General features: G+C 39.5%; 1 pseudogene; it reads right to left on the reverse strand.

The window, feature by feature from the left end:
• Nucleotides 1–4,223: 4,223 nt before the first annotated feature.
• LOC120879846 lies at nt 4,224–4,896 on the reverse strand (annotated as a pseudogene).
• Nucleotides 4,897–7,142: the final 2,246 nt, after the last annotated feature.

The following is a 7,142-nucleotide window of genomic DNA, read 5'->3' on the forward strand; positions in this document are numbered from 1 at the left end:
GCAGAGACATTACTTTGCCAACAAAGGTCCATCTAGTCAAAGCTATGATTTTTCCAGTAGACACGTATGGTTGCGAGAGTTGGATTATAAAGAAAGGTGAGTGCTGAAGAACTGATGCTTTTGAACTATGGTGTTGGAGAAGACTCTTAAGAGTCCCTGGACTGAAAGGAGATCCAAGTGGTCCATCCTAAAGGAAATCGGTCCTGAATATTCATTGGAAGGACTGATGTGAAGCTGAAACTCTAATACTTTGGCCACCTGTTGCAAAGAGCTGACTCATTGGAAAAGACCCTGATGCTGGGAAAGATTGAGAGTGGGAAGAGAAGGGGATGGCAGAGGATGAGATAGTTGGATAGCATCACTGACTGAATGGACATGAGTGTGACTAAGCTCCTTGAGTTGTTGTTGGAGAGAGAGGCCTGGCATGCTGTAGTCCATGGGGTCCCAAAGAGTTGGACACAACTGAGAGATTGCACTGAACTGAGTGCAGCACTTTCACAGCATCATCTTTTAGGATCTGGAATAGCTTAACTGGCATTCTGTCACCTCCACTAGCTTTGTTTGTAGTGATGCTTGCTAAGGCCCACTTGACTTCATATTCCAGGATGTCTGGCTCTAGGTGAGTGATCACACCATCGTAGCTTTCTGGGTCATGTAGATCCTTTTTGTATAGTTCTTCTGTGTATTCTTGCCACTTCTTCTTTAATATCTTCTGTTTTTATTAGGTCCATTGTGCCTATCTTTGCATGAAAAATTTCCTTGGTATCTGATTTTTTTGAAGAGATATCTAGTCTTTCCCATTCTATTGTTTTCCTCCATTTCTTTGCATTGATCACTGAGGAAGGCTTTCTTATCTCTCCTTGCTATTCTTTGAAACTCTGCATTTAAATGGGTATCTCTTTCCTTTTCTCCTTTGCCTTTAGCTTCTCTTCTTTTCTCAGCTACTTGTAAGGCCTCCTCAGACAACCACTTTGCCTTTTTGCATTTCTTTTTCTTGGAAATGGTCTTTACCATTTCCTCCTGTACAATGTCACGAACCTCTGTCCATAGTTCTTCAGGCACTCTGTCTATCAGATCTAATCCTTTGAATCTATTTGTCACTTCCACTGCATAATCGTAAGGGATTTGGTTTAGGTCATATCTAAATAGTTTAGTGGTTTCCCCTACTTTCTTTACTTTAAGTCTTAATTTGGCAATAAGGAGTTCATGATCTGAGCCACAGTCAGCTCCTGGTCTTGTTTTTGCTGACTGTATAGAGCTTCTCCAGCTTTGGCTGCAAAGAGTGGCCATAAGGGAAGAGAAAAGGACCGTAGACCAAATATCAGTGAATGCCAATATTGTAGGCATGGCTAGGAAAGAGGAACCCACCTTAAATAGTAAAGCAGATGAAAAAAAGATGTGAAGTAGGACAGAAGCTAAGAGAAGAGTTTTTAAAGAAGGAGAAAATAATCAGTCATGTGAAAGCTCAAAGACATGTCTGGAAATGGTGCTCTTATAAGTTACATTTCCCCAGTTTAATTACAAACTTCTTGTGTCATTGTTGAAGAAAACATGGGTAGAACACTCTTGAACGTAAATCATGGTGGTATTTTTTTGGATCTGTTCTCCTAAGGCAAAGAAAACAAAAGCTAATGTGAACAAATGGGATCTTAGTTAGTTCAGTCACTCTGTCATGTCCGACTCTTTGTGACCCCATGAACTGCAGCACGCCAGGCCTCCCTGTTCATCACCAACTCCCGGAGTTCACTCACACTCATGTCCATAGAGTCTGTGATGCCATCCAGCCATCTCATCCTCTGTCATCCCCTTCTCCTCCTGCCCCCAATCCCTCCTAGCATCAGAGTCCTTTCCAATGAGTCAACTCTCTGCATGAGGTGGCCAAAGAACTGGAGCTTCAGCTTTAGCATCATTCCTTCCAAAGAAATCCCAGGGCTGATCTCCTTCAGAATCCACTGGTTGGATCTCCTTTCAGTCCAGGGGACTCTCAAGAGTCTTCTCCAACACCACAGTTCAAAAGCATCAATTCTTCAGCACTCAGCTTTCTTCACAGTCCAACTCTCACATCCATACAGACCACTGGAAAAACCATAGCCTTCAAGCCTAAAAGCTTTTGCACAGTGAAGGAAACTATCAACAAAACAAAAAAGACAACCTACTGAATGGGAGAAAATATTTGTAAATGCCTTGTTTGATAAGAGATAATATTCACAATATATAAAGAACTCATATAACTCAACATAAAAAAAAAGCTCAAATAATCTGATTAAAAAAATGGGCCGAGGACCTGAATATACATTTTCCAAAGAAGACATACAGATCACCAACAATCATGCGCTTCTGGTAGGAATGTAAATTGGTGCAGCCACTATGGAAAACAGTGTAGGAGTGCCTCAAAAAATGAAAACCAGAGCTACCATATGATCCAGTAATTTCACTCTTGAGTATTTATCTGAAGACAATAAAAACACTAATTTGAACCAAACAGTTCATGTTTTTCTGATAGCACACTGTTTACCTTTGTGGGAAAAAATAAACAAAAGCAGTAACTCTCAGTGAAAACTTTAGAAAATCTGGAGTTGAGTCCTTTCTACAGATAAATACGCAGTAATTTCTTGGCGTGCCATCTCATCACATGGGTAATACTATGTGCTTTATTTACAAGAGGGCCTTCTCTCGCTTTCTCATTTACTGCCTTATAGGTTACTGCCGGAACCTCTTATTCTCTAGGGCAATTAAACATGTAAATAATTTATTCCTTGTTAATAAATATAGGAAATGGGGCACTGATATGTGATGTAAGGGGAAGATCCTTTATATTGTGTACTGCAAAGAGTGTCTGGTGTCACCTGATTGTCTAGAGCTGGTACCAAGACTTCATGAATGTTTGATTTCTGTGGTCCATAGAGCAGTTTCCACTTGCACTCAATAGCACTGTGAGTCAGATGACTTTATCAGGTCTTTTCACAGTTCTGGAAATTGGGTATCCCATCAACCACTCAGAAAGGAAAAATATTTCTTATAGTTAAAAACAGGAATAAAAAAAGCTTTCACTTCCTTCAATTAGTGTGAAATTTATTTACTCAGGCTTGTGAGTGCTTGGAAATTGTCTACTTCTTTTTTTTTTTTCTTCCATTTAAGCTAGTTATGATTCAGAAAAACATTTAAAAGCCAACTAGAAAGTCTGTGGCTTTGGAAGCCATACTTGCACTTTCCCACAAAAGGAAATAGATCCCTATTAGTTAAAAGTCTAGCTTAGAAATGATCACTAGCCTACAGTATATTTGTTTGCTTACCTCATTGTCTTTCAGATGCGAGAAGAGGAACAAAATACAGTTCTCCCCTTTTTATATTTCTCACTCACCACTGATTCATATCTATATACAAAATGACCTAATACAATTTATCAGCACAAGAGTAGGCAGGCCTTCAAATTTTCTGGCTTTTATCAAAGTGCAGATTCTTTCATGTTTTTCCTGGGAACTAATTCACCTGGATCCCACTATCAACTTCAACAGAATGGCTTTCATCTGACATTTTATACATTATACTTCTGCCTTTATAAGAGCCATTTTGTACATTTGGACAGCATTTTATTATTTTGTCTTAATTTTATTTTTGGTAAAATAAACATAGTACCATAGAAACCTTTCAACATGTACAATCACATATTTTTACTATGTACAACTTCCAAAACAAGTGCTTTCAGCTCCAAGTAAATTGATGTTAAAACATTCTGACAATACTTAAACTGTAGGAAATTTCTTAGATGGCCAATATTTTCCTTAGCTTAGAAAAAAAGTTATACAATTGACAAATATAAATAAGACCTTCAGTCAGTTGAGAATCATAAAAATGTTTTCTGAAGTTCAGTCATCTGGATCTTATGGAATACAGAGTAGTTGTGAGAGTTTAACAAGCAAAATGAAAGCCTATGGATATTCAAACTTGAGTATTTCAGACGAGGTCCTATAGGTTTATGATCAGTCAACCAAAAATAAAAGGTATTCTTATGATGGGAGAATCTTATGATTGGTATCTGGTTCATATACCATTCTTCACGGACTCCATTCTCATCAGTGATTAAAGGTGCATGGAATTCTCTCTCTGTCATATAACTTTTTAGTCCTTCTCCAGGATAGGAAATAAGAGGAGAGATTTCACATTGGACTGGGGCATCATTGGCCCCCTTCAAGTGGGGAATTGCTGGGAGGCGAGAGCCACTTTCATCTATGACATGGCCTCTTGCATTGAAGACCCAACAAAGATGGAGGGACATCAAAATATGCCTTGCGGTAGTAGAGTTGTCCATTCTGACTGTCTTTGTCCTGCAGTGGGGAAAACTCATCTTCCCCTAATACTTCATACACCATAAACTTTGTAGATTCCATTGTTCTTTCACTGGTTATTATATACCTCAAAAAGATGAATTTGTTGCCATGATATTATTCAGCTAAGTATTGAAGCCTTAGGATACAGTCTGATTTAATCTGAAAAAGTGTCTTACAGGAATGCAAACCAACATCATACATCCCGTAGGGACATGCAACACTAGGTCTTGTCCCCTGCCCACCAGCTAGAAGAACTGCCACTTTGTTCCAAGAAATCTGGAAAAGTCCTTGTCCTTCAGTTTCCCAGGCCTGCAGCTGATTTGGATCCCTGGTATCCCTGCCCAGCACCTCTCAAGGGACAGGTTCCGTTTAAGCGTCCACTTTCTCTGGGAAGAATGATTAAATTGATCAGTCACCTTTTGGTAAAAAGTTCACCTCCTCAGATTTCATGGCCTGGAGCTCTGCATAAAGTTCTACCTGTTGGGCTTTTTTCCAGCTCATTCCAGAAGTGTAGCAGGTGTTCTTGTCCAGCTTTGGACATCCTGAGTTTGAGGCCATTCACATTCATCATGTTCTGGGAGTCAGGTTTTTTGATAACTGGGGTATAGTTTCTACACCTGTAAACCTCCCTCAGCCTGAGGTGGCTCCTCCTGGCTCTGGCTCCTTTGGCATGGCCACTCATTGGCATCCAGTGCCAGCTCCTGCTCCAAGTGTACACCCTCATCTGGGGCCGGGGCAGCAGGGCAGGTTGGAAGCTGGGGGTGAGGGGTGGATTGACAGCCTCAGTCACTCCATCCACCCTTTGCTGCAGTGAGTGGTTGCCTTGGACAGCATTTTAAAGTGATATGTAAAACAGTAGAAGTTATTGTCAGATGTTATCTACATGTCACTCATAGAGATGGGTCCAGGAAATGATTTCCTTTCTTTCTTCTTTCTTTCAGATGATTTGGTGTCTTAAATACAAGAAAGTGAAAACTTCATCACTTAACACATTTGCTTCCCTTTTGCAATGACTGTCAGAATTTAGAGCCAAACACATTGCTCAAATATCATCCTCTATCTGATAATGCCCATCTTTTCTGTTTGGTGTCCTAATGACTCTTGAACTGAAAATAGGATGGCCTTTGTCCACAGTCATACTAGGGTTCCAATTTCAGCTCTTCCTCTAGCTACTTACAGGAAGCTACATGACCACTTGTCAATCCACTTGACTTCTTTGTGCCTCACGTTGCTTATGTACAAAATAGATAAACATAATCCTTCTTTCATCAAATTGTGAAAATTAAATGAAAATCTGTTTTTTATCCTTCAAGATTAGTTTATTTCTTTAAGATGGACCACTTTGAGTTTTTAATCCTTAAATACTTTGCTGAGTTTAAATCTGTTTATGGTGAGCTGCTGACTGGAAAAAGTGCATCTTTGTAGCTAGAGCTTAAAGGCCCTTCATACAGAGGAGGAAGAAAGCCCCTGGGGAGTCAGAAAGTTGTTTATGGTTTTCTGAATAATTTAAAAATTAAACTTTCTTTTGGTGAAGAAAATGGCAGCCCACTCCAGTATTCTTGCCTGGGAAATCCCATGGACAGATGAGCTGGGCAGGCTATAATCCATGGGGTTGCAAAAGTCGGACATGATTTAGCAACTAAGCCACTACCACCATACTTATTTGTAGCAGAACATGGTTTTAGAACCTGTTCAGCATACAGCTCCAAGAAACCAGTACCAATTGGTTGGAGTTAGAATGAGAACTAAATTCGCTTGGCATCTCTGTGTTTGCCACTTAAAAACATGGGCATGTCTTTATGATTTTTTTTTCTGAAATAAGAAAGTAATCCATGTGGCTTCTTCCATACTTTCTCATCTAATTTACCCTATAATTTAGAAGTAGTGTAGAAATAATTTTCAAAATGGAAAAATCAAGATTGTCTGTGACCATAAAACAGATTTTTAAAACGCAGATATAAAAGACCCAAGGCAAGCAGGACAATTAATCCTAGGTTATAATCTCAGTGTTATTATAAATCTCTTGACTAACAAGTAGGAAGTACAATTCAGTTTACCAAAGGATTATTTTTGTAACAAAAATAGAGATGGTTTAAAGACTCAATACATAGACTTTTAAATTCATACTCAGCATTGGGTCCTGCTTTGCCACTAACAGTTTGACTCTGGGGAAACTAATTTCTTTGTTTCAGTTTTCTCACCTATAAAGTGAGATCTTGAATTCTGTCTCAGTTTCTTCATCTGTAAAATGTGACCAGTAATGATACCTCACCATCATAAGATTCAATGATTTAATGCTTGCAGAGCACTTAGAAAAGTGCCTAGCATACAGTAAGTTCCTTTTAAGTATTAGTTGCTCAGTCGTGTCTGACTCTTTGCAACCCCATGGACTGGAGCCTACCAGGTTCCTCTGTCCATGGAATTCTCCAGGCAAGAATACTGAAGTGGGTAGCCGTTCTCTTCTCCAGGGGATATTCCTGACCCAGCGATGGAACCTGGGTCTCCTGCATTGCAGGTGGATTCTTTACTGGCTGAGCCACCAGGCACGTGTTAACTAAATATAAGCCAGTGAATGATGAAGAAAGCATGGGTAGATATGTAGTCAGGTTGTTATGAAAAAGGAGCACAGCACAGTCTTTGGAGACAAGTTGAATTTTGACTCTACCACTTTCTCATTGTGGAGGCTTGGACCAGTCAGCTTTTTCCATCTGAAGAATAAACTTAATAGGCTCTTGGGCTCCCCACTTAAGTGAAAGCCCAATTCCATGATGATTAAAGAAGGTATCTGGATCCTTTGATTTAGTAGGTTATAGA

This window comes from Oryx dammah, unplaced genomic scaffold, assembly GCF_014754425.2.
Source record: "Oryx dammah isolate SB20612 unplaced genomic scaffold, SCBI_Odam_1.1 HiC_scaffold_21, whole genome shotgun sequence".
NCBI classification, from domain to species: domain Eukaryota; kingdom Metazoa; phylum Chordata; class Mammalia; order Artiodactyla; family Bovidae; genus Oryx; species Oryx dammah.